The sequence below is a fragment of the Suncus etruscus genome, chromosome 16, assembly GCF_024139225.1.
Source record: "Suncus etruscus isolate mSunEtr1 chromosome 16, mSunEtr1.pri.cur, whole genome shotgun sequence".
Classification (NCBI taxonomy): domain Eukaryota; kingdom Metazoa; phylum Chordata; class Mammalia; order Eulipotyphla; family Soricidae; genus Suncus; species Suncus etruscus.
The window spans coordinates 67,822,733-67,834,525 of NC_064863.1; the positions used below are offsets into that span (position 1 = coordinate 67,822,733).

General features: G+C 37.7%; 2 pseudogenes; both read right to left on the minus strand.

Annotated features, from left to right (window-relative positions):
* Window positions 1-2,650: 2,650 nt before the first annotated feature.
* Window positions 2,651-3,588, minus strand: LOC126032195 (protein phosphatase methylesterase 1-like; annotated as a pseudogene).
* A 4,486-nt stretch (window positions 3,589-8,074) lies between these two features.
* LOC126032196 (60 kDa heat shock protein, mitochondrial-like) lies at window positions 8,075-11,527 on the minus strand (annotated as a pseudogene).
* Window positions 11,528-11,793: the final 266 nt, after the last annotated feature.

An 11,793-nucleotide genomic window follows, 5' to 3' on the forward strand; every position in this document is an offset into this window, starting at 1 on the left:
AAGGTTTTTGTTATGGGGCCAGAGTGGTGGCATTAGAGATAATGCAACGCGGTTTGATTCTCCCAGAGTCCCATATGGTTCCCCAAGCCAGGAGTGATTTGGTTCCCCAAGCCAGGAGTGATTTCTGAGTACATAGCCAGGAGTAACCCCTGAGCATCATCAATGGGTCTGCCCCCCAAAAGAAAGCCAAAATAAAAAACAAAAAGGTTTGTGTTTCTTCTTTTCTTCTTCTTCTTCTTCTTCTTCTTCTTCTTCTTCTTCTTCTTCTTCTTCTTCTTCTTCTTCTTCTTCTTCTTCTTCTTCTTCTTCTTCTTCTTCTTCTTCTTCTTCTTCTTCTTCTTCTTTCTTTTTTTCTTCTCTTCTTCTTCTTCTTCTTCTTCTTCTTCTTCTTTCTTCTTCTTCTTCTTCTTCTTCTTCTTTTCTTCTTCTTCTGTCTTCTTCTTGTTCTTGTTCTTCTTCTTCTTGTTCTTCTTCTTCTTCTTCTTCTTTTCTTCTTGTTCTTCTTCTTGTTCTTGTTCTTCTTCTTCTTGTTCTTCTTGTTCTTCTTCTTGTTCTTCTTCTTGTTCTTCTTCTTGTTCTTCTTGTTCTTGTTCTTCTTGTTCTTGTTCTTGTTCTTGTTCTTGTTCTTGTTCTTGTTCTTCTTCTTCTTCTTCTTCTTCTTCTTCTTCTTCTTCTTCTTCTTCTTCTTCTTGTTCTTCTTGTTCTTGTTCTTCTTGTTCTTCTTGTTCTTGTTCTTCTGGTTCTTGTTCTTGTTCTTCTTGTTCTTGTTGTTGTCATTGTTCTTGTTGTTGTTGTTGTTGTTGTTGTTCTTCTTCTTCTTCTTCTTCTTCTTTTGCATAGGCACAGTAAATATTGGGTAAATTAGAAAGGAATTATCTTAGCCTAAGAGATACACGGCTTCTTCTCCCATGAAGCATATTATCAGGTTCCTTACCTGCTCATTTTCACAACCCAAGGTCTTTTCATGGTTCCAGGAGACTTTTCACTCAGTTGTGGATGATAAAATCAGGCCTCTATAACTAAATATCTTGGTATTTACACAATATATCTAGTAATATTTTGAAGATTTAAAAATGCTGTATGACCTAGTTTTGTTGTAGATATTGTTTGAAGGATTTTCTGAGGTTTATTTTCATGAGGGAAGTTCTCTCTCTCTCTCTCTCTCTCTCTCTCTCTCTCACACACACACACACACACACACACACACACACACACACACACACACATCCCTAATTCTAGCTACTTATTCCCAGAATTTTTCTGGTTTCTCTTTTTCTCTCTATGGAAGAATTTGTATAAGGTTGACATTATTTCTATCTAAATGTTTGGAAGAGTTCCCTGGTGAAACCATCTGGTTCTAGAGAATATTTTAAAAACTTTTCATTATGGAAAATTTTAAACATGTATGAAACAGAGGGGCTATCAAAATGAGACTAGTATAATCGCCATCTACTTAAAAAATTATCAAAACATGCCAAATCTTGTTTCATCAAGAAAACACAACAAAAACAAAAGCACCCAAACAACACACCAACTATATTAAGAAATCACTTTTTAAACTGTAGCAACATAATACTAGCACATATTTTTGTATGTGCATCAATAAAAATCCACTCATGTAATTCCATGTAACTAACATATTATTAGAACTCTAAGTTCACGTCTATCCCCTTATCATGCACTTGTCCTTTTTGTCTGAATTTACTCCATTTCTTTCTCACCCCACTTCCTTTCTGGTAACCTATTTATTTTAACTTATAGTATATCAAGAATCATTTTGCTTTATTTGGTCTGTCTGTTTTGTCTCTACGCTACATAAAACAAAATCACAATGTTTATAACTTTATTTTAAAACACAGCCTAGAGTTCATCTCAGCAAATATATTTAAATTATTTATATTAAAAGTTTACTTTTTGAACATAAACAATATCATTATTACATCTAAGCATATTTGTCAGTAATTTTTAATATACCCAATATGAATACAATGTCACATTTCATAAACTATTACGAATATTTAAAAATTAGTTCCTCTGTACATTATTATTGATTAAAATATTTTAGTATCTATATATTTTCAAATTTATTTTGTAATATTAGTTTACCAACTATGGATTTTTCCTCTTAAATAGCAATATAACTACTCAGGTAGAAATTGCCTAGTTGCCCATCATTAAATGATAGTATAAAGGACAATCTAAAATCTAATAATTTGGATATGCTGTATTAAATTTATTAATTTCAAAACACATTCTAGCTTTTGCTTTTGATTATCTAGCATCTACAAGTAATTAGTGTACTACTTAATTTTCAAACATCAAAATTTTCTAAAGTATTTATATTAATGTTTTCTGGAACATTTCTAACTCAGTCAACAAAATATTATTTCTCTTCTAAAATAATTTCTACTTTGGTCAACAAATTACTTTCATGACTAAAAATGATTGCAAATAAATTTTTAGTGATCTGGCTTTATAATTTTAGGCCAAATCTATTGATTATGTCACTTGATATTTTACATGGTTTTGGATTGTGCCTAATTCTGTCACTAAGAGATTTGCAATTAATTTTCTTGTTATGTAGATTTTTCTATTTCTCTCTCTCTTTTTTTTTTTTTTTGTTATGTTTTTGCTTCATTTTGCTCTGATACTAAGTTGGTAGGTGCTTGTACTTTGGGGGCTGGAATCTTTCTGGTGAATTTTCTGTTTTGTTGATTTTTTCTGTTTTTGCCAGTTCAATTCTCCAAGTATATGGATGATCTTTCTTGGTCTCAATGTCATCTTCCTTTCTCCTCTTGTTTACTGATTCACCTCCTTCCTCATCCTCTTCTTCTTCCTCTATAATTCCTTCCACTATAGATTTTGAGCATTCTGGACTTGTAATTCCTTCACACTGTTTAACTTGGCCAACCATTGATACACGGGCAGACTTCAAATTTCGAATCTGGCCACTCTTCACACTCCACTCAATGGCATTCTCTAGAGACGTGAAGGTTTTAGGACTATTGAGTGCATCCATGGCTGTACCTTCTACCACATCAATCATACACAAACCCAGAAGGCTTGGCACTAAATTGGATCATGCTGTGTGAACGGCAATAGCGCCACCCATGCTATGTCCAATCAACATAATTGGAGGAGGGAGGTCCCCATACATGGCTTCAACCACATTGCAAACATCTTTTGCCATTGTTTCTGCAGATAGGTCTTCAGAGTTCTTTACTTATTTTTCACCATGCCCTCACAGATCCAAAGCCACAATTCTACACTGAACTCTACTAATGATTGCTGCCGTGAATACAGCCCAGGAAAGGGCATAGAATGGCCTCCTCCATGCAGGAGTAGCAGCACTGGACCCTCTGAACCACTCTTATAAACTCGAAAAGTATCCTTTGCAGTTTCATTCTCTACTTCTACATCTTCCATGGACTCAAAGTACTGACTCCAAGAAACAGGAGAAAAGTCTCGCTTTCTTCCAGGGCCCATTCGCATCTTGGCTCCGCTCTGGCCGCCTCCGCCGCCGCTGCTGGGGAGCGGAGGGCGCGAGGGCAGGCGGCCGAGGTGCATGCTCTTCTCGATCGCCTACATGGAAGGCGGGTGGACGGCGAGCCACCGGAGCTTTGGAGTCGCGACGGCGGCCCCACCTGTCCCAGCGCGCCCTCTCCGCCCGCCACGACCCGCCGCCTCGGGACGACGACGGCAGCGGCAGCAGCAGCAGCAGCACCTCGCGCAGCACAGCCACCGGCCCATTTATGGTAATTCTATTTGAAATTTTCTCAATTGAATCTTGCAGGTAAAATATTTATCATTTTTATTTGTCTGGAAAATATTATTTTACATCTTATCTTGAATATTTCTATTGTGCCTAGAATTTTAGATTGACAGTCATTTTCTTTCAGCATGTTGAATATAATATTTTATTGTTTATATTTATTCCACTGCAAATATATGATGACTTCTTTTTTAAATTTCTTTTTATTTAAACACCATGGTTACAAGGTTGTTCATACAAGATTGTTCAGTTTTGTTTATTCACAGAAAAAGCTGTTTAGGATTGAGTTACAGTCATACACTTTACAACAACCTTCACCACCAGTGCACATTTCCTGCCACCAGTGTTAAGTCCCTCTAGCCCTCTGTGATGCCCTCTTCTCTACTGCCCACACTACCTCCCTGCTTCTGGGGCAGGCATTTTACTCCATTCACTCCCTCTTTCTCTCTTTTTTCTCTCTTATGTGACACTGTAGTTTGCACTACTGCTAAATAAGGGGTGCCATGCATGTTACTTTATCCCCTTTCAACATCCTGTTCTTCTCCAGAGTGATCAGTTCCAACAATCACTTTCATAGTATATCATTCTCTACTCTAACTCTACTCTTTCCTCTTTGTGGCAAGCTTCCTACCATGGACTGGTCCTCCTAATTCTCATCTCTACTGTCTCTGAATATCATCCCTACACTGTCTTGTAATTTCCTTAGAGCTCACAGATGAAAGAGATTATTCTATATTTATCTTTCTCCCTCTGACTCAGCATAATAATCTCCATGTTCATCCATATATAAGCAAATTTCATGACTTCCTTTTTCCTAACAACTGCACAGTATTCAATTGTGTATATTTACCACAGCTACTCATCTTTTGCTACTCACCTGTTGTCAGTTACCTCGGTTGCTTCCAGATTTTGGCTTCTGTAAATAGTGGAGCAATGAACATAGGAGTGCATAAGGCATTTTGTATTATATTTCATGCTAGTAGGGTATTTCAATTGAAGTGGTATTGCTGGATCATAATAACCCTCAATTTCCATTTTTTTTTTGAGAAATACTGTTTTCCAGAAAGGCTAGACTAGATGGCATTTCTACCAGCAGTGAATGAAAGTTCTTTTCTCCCTGCATTTATGCCAGCACTGATTATTCTTATTCTTTGTTATGTGTGCCAGCCTTTGTGGTGTGAGTTGATACTTCATTGTTGAACATTATTTCATGTGACTTTTGGCCAACTGTATTTCTTCTTTGAGGAGATGTCTGCTCATTTTTCTCCCCACTTTTTAAAAATCGTAATAATATCTTTATTTAAACACCATATTACGAACATGCTTGTATTTGGGTTCAGTCATGAAAAGTATACTACCTTCACCAGTCAACCAATGTTCCCCACCCCGCCTCCCTGAAACCCTGCCTGTATTTGAGACAGGCATTCAATTTCTCTCACTCACTACTCACTCATGATAGTTGTTTATGCAGTTATTTCTCTAACTGCACTCACCACTTTTTCTGGTAAGTTTTATATCATGGGCTGGTCCTTCCAGCCCTTGTCTCTATTGTCTCTAGATATTATTACCATATTGTCTTTTATTTTTATTAAATCACACATATGAGAAAGACTATTTTTTGTTTGTTTGTTTTAGGCCACACGTAGTGAGGCTCAGGGGTTACTCCAGGCTATGTGCTCAGAAATCGCCCCTGACTTAGGGAACCATATACGATGCCGGAGGATTGCACCATCCTAGGTTAGTGTATGCAAGGCAAATGCCTTACCACCTGTGCCACTGCTCTGGCCCTGAGAGAGACTATCTCTCTCCCTCTGACTTACTTCACTCAGCATAATAGTTTACATGTGCATCCATGTATGGGAAAATGTAATTTATTTTTTCTGACAGTTGCATAGTATTCCATTGTTATATGTACCACAGTAGTTTCTTTAGCCTCTCATCTGTTGTCAGGCATCTGGGTTGTTTCCAGATTCTGGCTATTGTAAATAGTGCTACTATGAACATAGGCATGCAGAGGGCATTTTTGTATTGTGTATTTGTGTTTCTAGGGTATATGCCTCGGAGTGGAATAGCTGGATAATATGGGAACTCAATTTCCAGGATTTTGAGGAATTTCCATATTGTTTTCCATAAAGGCTGGACTAGACAGCATTCCCACCAACAGTAAATAAGTTTCTTTCTCCACACATCCCCACCAGCACTAATTGTTCTTGTTCTTTGTGATGTGTGGCAGTCTCTTTCGATTGAGATGGTAACTCATTGTTACCTGATGATTAGAGACGTGAAGCATTTTTTCATGTGACTTTTGGCCATCTGTATTTCTTCTTTGAGAAAGTGTTTGTTCATTTCTCCCCATTTTTTGAGGGGGTTAGATTTTTTCCTTGTTAAATTGTCAGCACCTTGTATATGTTAGATATTAGCCCTTAAACTGACTTTGACAACCTCAAATAGGCAGAATGTTGCCTGAAGACTAAGACCCAGCCTAGGCTTCAGTCTAGGATTTGTATAAAAAAACCTCTAGTTTCAGAGGTCTGACTTTGACAACTGCAACTGAGCAGAACTTATGGAAACGTAAGGAAAGACTCTATCCTAGGCTTCATCCTAGGTTCAGTGCAAAAACTGAGATCACTAATTACAGAAGACTGATTAAGAAAACCTTGATGGAGAAGAACTTGACTGTACCCTACACTTCGTCCTATGACCTGTGCAAATACCAAGATCTCTATTACAGAGTAGAATGTTTCCTGGCACTACAAAAAGACCTTGGGATTCGATAATGAGCATGTCCGGAGCCTATAGTTCCCATGAGAGTACGCTTTGAGGGAAGAAACCCTGTATCACTTAAGCCAAGGGAATTCCCTTTCAAATTTCCCCAATACTTACTGTGCCTATGCAAAAAAAAAAAAAAGAAAGAAAAAAGAAATAAAGAATAACCACAAAGCCTTGCCACACCAGCCCTTCCTTTTTTTCTTTTATTCCCCCAATGTTCTTTTAAATTGTTATTTATAGCTCCTAGACAGATTTTCCCAGATTTCTTTCTTTCTTCTTTCTTTCTTTCCTTCCTTCCTTCATTCTTTCTTTCCTTCTTTCCTTCCTTCTTTCTTTCTTTCTTTCTTTCTTCTTTCTTTCTTCTTTCTTCTTTCTTTCTTTCTTTCCTTCCTTCTTTCTTTCTTTTCTTTCTTTCTTTCTTTCTTTCTTTTCTTTCTTTCTTCTTTCTTTCTTTCCTTCCTTCTTTCTTTCTTTCTTTCTTTCTTTCTTTCTTTCTTTCTTTCTTTCTTCCTTCTTTCTTTCTTCTTTCTTCTTCTTCTTCTTCTTCTTCTTCCTTCCTTCCTTCTTCCTTCCTTCCTTCCTTCCTTCCTTCCTTCCTTCCTTCCTTCCTTCCTTCCTTCCTTCCTTCCTTCCTCCTTCCTTCCTTCCTTCCTTCCTTCCTTCCTTCCTTCCTTCCTTCCTTCCTTCTTCTTCCTTCCTTCCTTCCTTCCTTCCTTCTTCTTCTTCTTTCTTTCTTTCTTTCTTTCTTTTTCTTTCTTTCTTTTCTTTCTTTCTTTCTTTCTTTTCTTTCTTTCTTTCTTTCTTTCTTTTCTTTCTTTCTTTCTTTCTTTTTCTTTCTTTTCTTTCTTTCCTTTTCTTTCCTTTCTACAAAGGCCCACAAATTGGTAAATCTTATGTATAGAAAAAAGTTCTTATCTAACAAAAGTAAGAATTCATGAATTTTATAGTGCACCTTCCACCCTGAACAGTTGTCATGGGGGCCTGGCTTAGACCTCATGTGTTTGGACATCGAAAGCTCAACCCCAATCCCCAAAGACCAACCTAAACACTGGCACAGTTTCCTGCACTAGCACCAGGAATCAACACCCCTCCCCGAGGAAAGCCTTAAAACTGCTCTGGCACCAACTTGTGCCAGGGTAGATTCATATGACACCCTGATGACAAGGAAGCAGCAAAACACGATCCAAGATAGGGCAACCTATCTCACCACCTAATGGTGGGATAAAATCAGAAGACCCTCCGTCATAGTATCTGTGCAAAATCCAAGATCACTAATTAAAGAAGACTGACTACTACAACCACAAATGAGCAGAACTATTCCTGGGACCACAAAGAAAGTCTTTATCCTAGGCTTCACCCTAGGATATGTACAAAAACCAAGATCTCTAATTACAGAAGAATGACTCTGACAACTACTACTGAGCAGAACTTTTTTGGGACCATAAAGATAGTGGGGTTTGACAACAAACATGCCTAGAGCATATAGTCGGTCTCATAACAGTATGTTTTAAGGGTAGATACACCTTATAACTCTTAGGTCAAGCAAATTTTCTTTCTAATTTCTTCAATGTTTACTCTACCTATGCAAAAAAGTGAAAAAACCAAACAAAAAATTCTTGCCACACCTAACCCCCCCTTTTCACTTTTTTTGTTTCCAATCTTATTTATACTTATACTTTCTAAATAGGGGCCCCAACTTTTCTTTTTACAGAAACATAGAAAAATGAATTATATGGTTCTGCCTCTCATTTATTTGTATCCCTACAAACTGAGAAAAGAAAAAAAGAAAGGTGAATGGGACCCAGGGGGCCAAATGATCCAAGGAGCAGAGAATGGAAATAAAAAATATGATTAGCTCTAAATACCTAAGCCAGTGTCAATGAAAAGAGAATCAAAGGCCCAAATTATAATGAGCTATATACTTCAACAAAAGGGACCTGTTACACTAGCAGTACAGAGGGCTAAGGGTGAAGATATGGGATGTATAATAGGAACTATGGTAGAGGGAGGTCAACACTGGTGACATTGGCCCTAATTCACTATCATTAAGTCACTGAGATACACTGGTGAAAAACTTGTAAAAAAATTTAAAAAGCAGGAATATGGATATATAGTTCAAACGGCTACTGTACATACTCTATATGCCAGAGATCTAAATTCAATACTCAAGCATCATGTTGTGTGGCCCCAAATAGAAAAATAAACAAAGTTAGTATAAGTACACTGACTAGTTTTTATAATTGATTTCTATCATTGATCATTCTATGAGTGATTGTCAATTATGACACCCGGCTGTGCTCAGGGGTTACTCCTGGCTCTATGCTCAGGAAGCACTCCTGGCAGGCTCGGGGACCATATGGGATGCTGGGATTCGAACCACCATCCTTCTATACCTTAAAAGGAAAGCAAGTTTACATACAATACAATTTTGTCAGTAAGTGCCTGAAACCAATACAACCTGTTTTTATTCACTTTTGTGTCCTTTCATTGTTTATTAATAATAAACGCTTAATAGATATTTTTGAAAGACTGAAAAGAAAGCAACAAGTAGAAACCAAAATCCTGCTTCTTCTTGGGGTAGGTCAGAGTACAGGTGACATTGTGCTGTGGTGGAAGGAGGGCTGTGGGCACTTTGGAGGTGGTGGTGTTGGTGATGCAGATGCAGATATTTTGTACATTGATACCATAATCTCAACACTTGTAACTACCTAAGCTATAATAACTAACTAACTGCTCAATAATTTCTTTTTTTGGTAGCTTTTTTAATATTTTATTTAAACACCTTGATTACATACATGATTGTGTTTGGGTTTCATGTAAAGAACACCACCCATCACCAGTGCAACGTTCCCATAACCAATGTCCCAAATCTCCCTCCTCCCCACCCGACCCCTGCCTGTACTCTAGACAGGCTTTCTATTTCCCTCGTACATTCTCATTATTAGGACAGTTCAAAATGTAGTTATTTCTCTAACTAAACTCATCACTCTTTGTGGTGAGCTTCCTGAGGTGAGCTATAACTTCCAGCTCTTTTCTCTTTTGTGTCTGAAAATTATTATTGCAAGAATGCCTTTCATTTTTCTTAAAACCCATAGATGAGTGAGACCATTCTGCATTTCTCTCTCTCTCTCTCTCTCTCTCTCTCTCTCTCTGACTTATTTCACTCAGCATAATAGATTCCGTGTACATCCATGTATAGGAAAATTTCATGACTTTATCTCTCCTGACAGCTGCATAATATTCCATTGTGTATATGTACCACAGTTTCTTTAGCCATTCATCTGTTGAAGGGCATCTTGGTTGTTTCCAGAGTCTTGCTATGGTAAATAGTGCTGCAATGAATATAGGTGTAAGGAAGGGCATTTTGTATGTATTTTTGTGTTTCTAGGGTATATTCCTAGGAGTGGTATAGCTGGATCGTATAGGAGCTCAATTTCCAGTTTTTGGAGGAATCTCCATATTGCTTTCCATAAAGGTTGAACTAGACAGCATTCCCACCAGCAGTGGATAAGAGTTCCTTTCTCTCCACATCCCCGCCAACACTGTTTATTCTCATTCTTTGTGATGTGTGCTATTCTCTGTGGTGTGAGGTGGTACCTCATAGTTGTTTTGAATTGCATCTCCCTGATGATTAGTGATGTGATTTTTTCATGTGTCTTTTGGCCATTTGTATTTCTTCTTTGTCAAAGTGTCTCTCCATTTCTTCTCCCCATTTTTTGATGGGATTAGTTGTTTTTTTCTTGTAAAGTTCTGTCAAGTGCCTTGTATATTTTGGAGATTAGTCCCTTATCTGATGGGTTTTGGGTGAATAGTTTCTCCCACTCAGTGGGTGGCTCTTGGATCCTGGGTCAATAATTTCTTGAATACATTTTTCAATTTGAACCTTGTCTCCTTTTCCTTTTAAGAACATAGCATCATCTTTGATTAACAATGACCTCTCCCACTTTCCCCAAGTCATGTGGCAGAACATCCTCAAGATTTAGAGTCAGTTCTTCTTCTCCATATACAGCACCGCCAGTAGCAATAGCCATGCCTTTAAGCTGCTTTTTTCTATTATAACCAAAACCTAAGGGTTTGACTGCTACAACTTGAAGACCAAATTTAGGCTATTTAAAACAAGTATACTCAGAGCTTCACCAGCAACATCTTTAGCAATTATGACTAAGGGCCCCTAGTGAGCATTCACAATTTCAAGAGCAGATACTATGGACTGAACACTAAAGATTTTCTTTTTTCTCCACAGAACATAGGCATCTTGGAACTCACATTTCTGACCTTTTGAAGTATTAATGAAGTATGGAGAAATATAACCTCTTTTAAATTTTATTTCTTCAATAATTTTAATTCATCATTCAGTGTTTTTCATCTTTGACCATGATGACTCCCTTCCTTCTGACCTTCTTCATCACATCCAAAATTGTAGTGCTGATCTATTTGTTTTCTTTATCATAAATTGTACCAACCTGAGCAATTTCTTCAGGGGTTGTCAATGACTGCTTTTCAAGTTCAGCAATTACAGTGTCACCAGCGAGCATCACATTTCTTCTGATTGGCAATTTTGCTAATCTTTTTGATGCTATCCTTGGCAATAGATCATGCTAGTACAGTAGCCACAGTGGTACCATCTCCAGACTCTTCATTTGTATTATTGGCAACATCTTGAACATATTTGGCGCCAATATTTTTTTATTTATCTTTCATGTCAATGGACTTAGTCACAGTCACACCATCTTTGGTTATGTTGGGACTTCCCCAACTCTGTTCCATAATCACTGGTCTTCTTTTTGGTTCAATAGTAATTGGCTATGGTATCGGCTAACAGGTTCACACTGTGAAGCATTAACGCCTGGGCATCAGCATCAAATTTGACATCTTTTGCATAAGCCAGGGTGAGATGAGTTGCTGGTGCTCTGGTCAGATCTGCCTTAGGTCTGAAGGTAATTGAGCAAACAACCTTTTGACTTGGCTTGTTTTGTTTGGGGCCATGTTAGTGGATGCTTAGGAGTCACTACTGGATTTCAACTCAGTTATTCCTCCTGGGAGTGCTCAGGGAACCATATCGGGTTCCAGGGGTTAAACCCAGGTCAGACAAATACAAGGCAAATGCCCTACTATCACTTTCACCCATCATTTGATTTTTTAAAGAAAGATGTGCACTATGGGCAATGAACGGTTACTGGATTTGATTCTGTTGGTGAAATAATTTATTTTTAATTCATTTTTATTGACTTTCTTGTATGCAGCTCCTACAA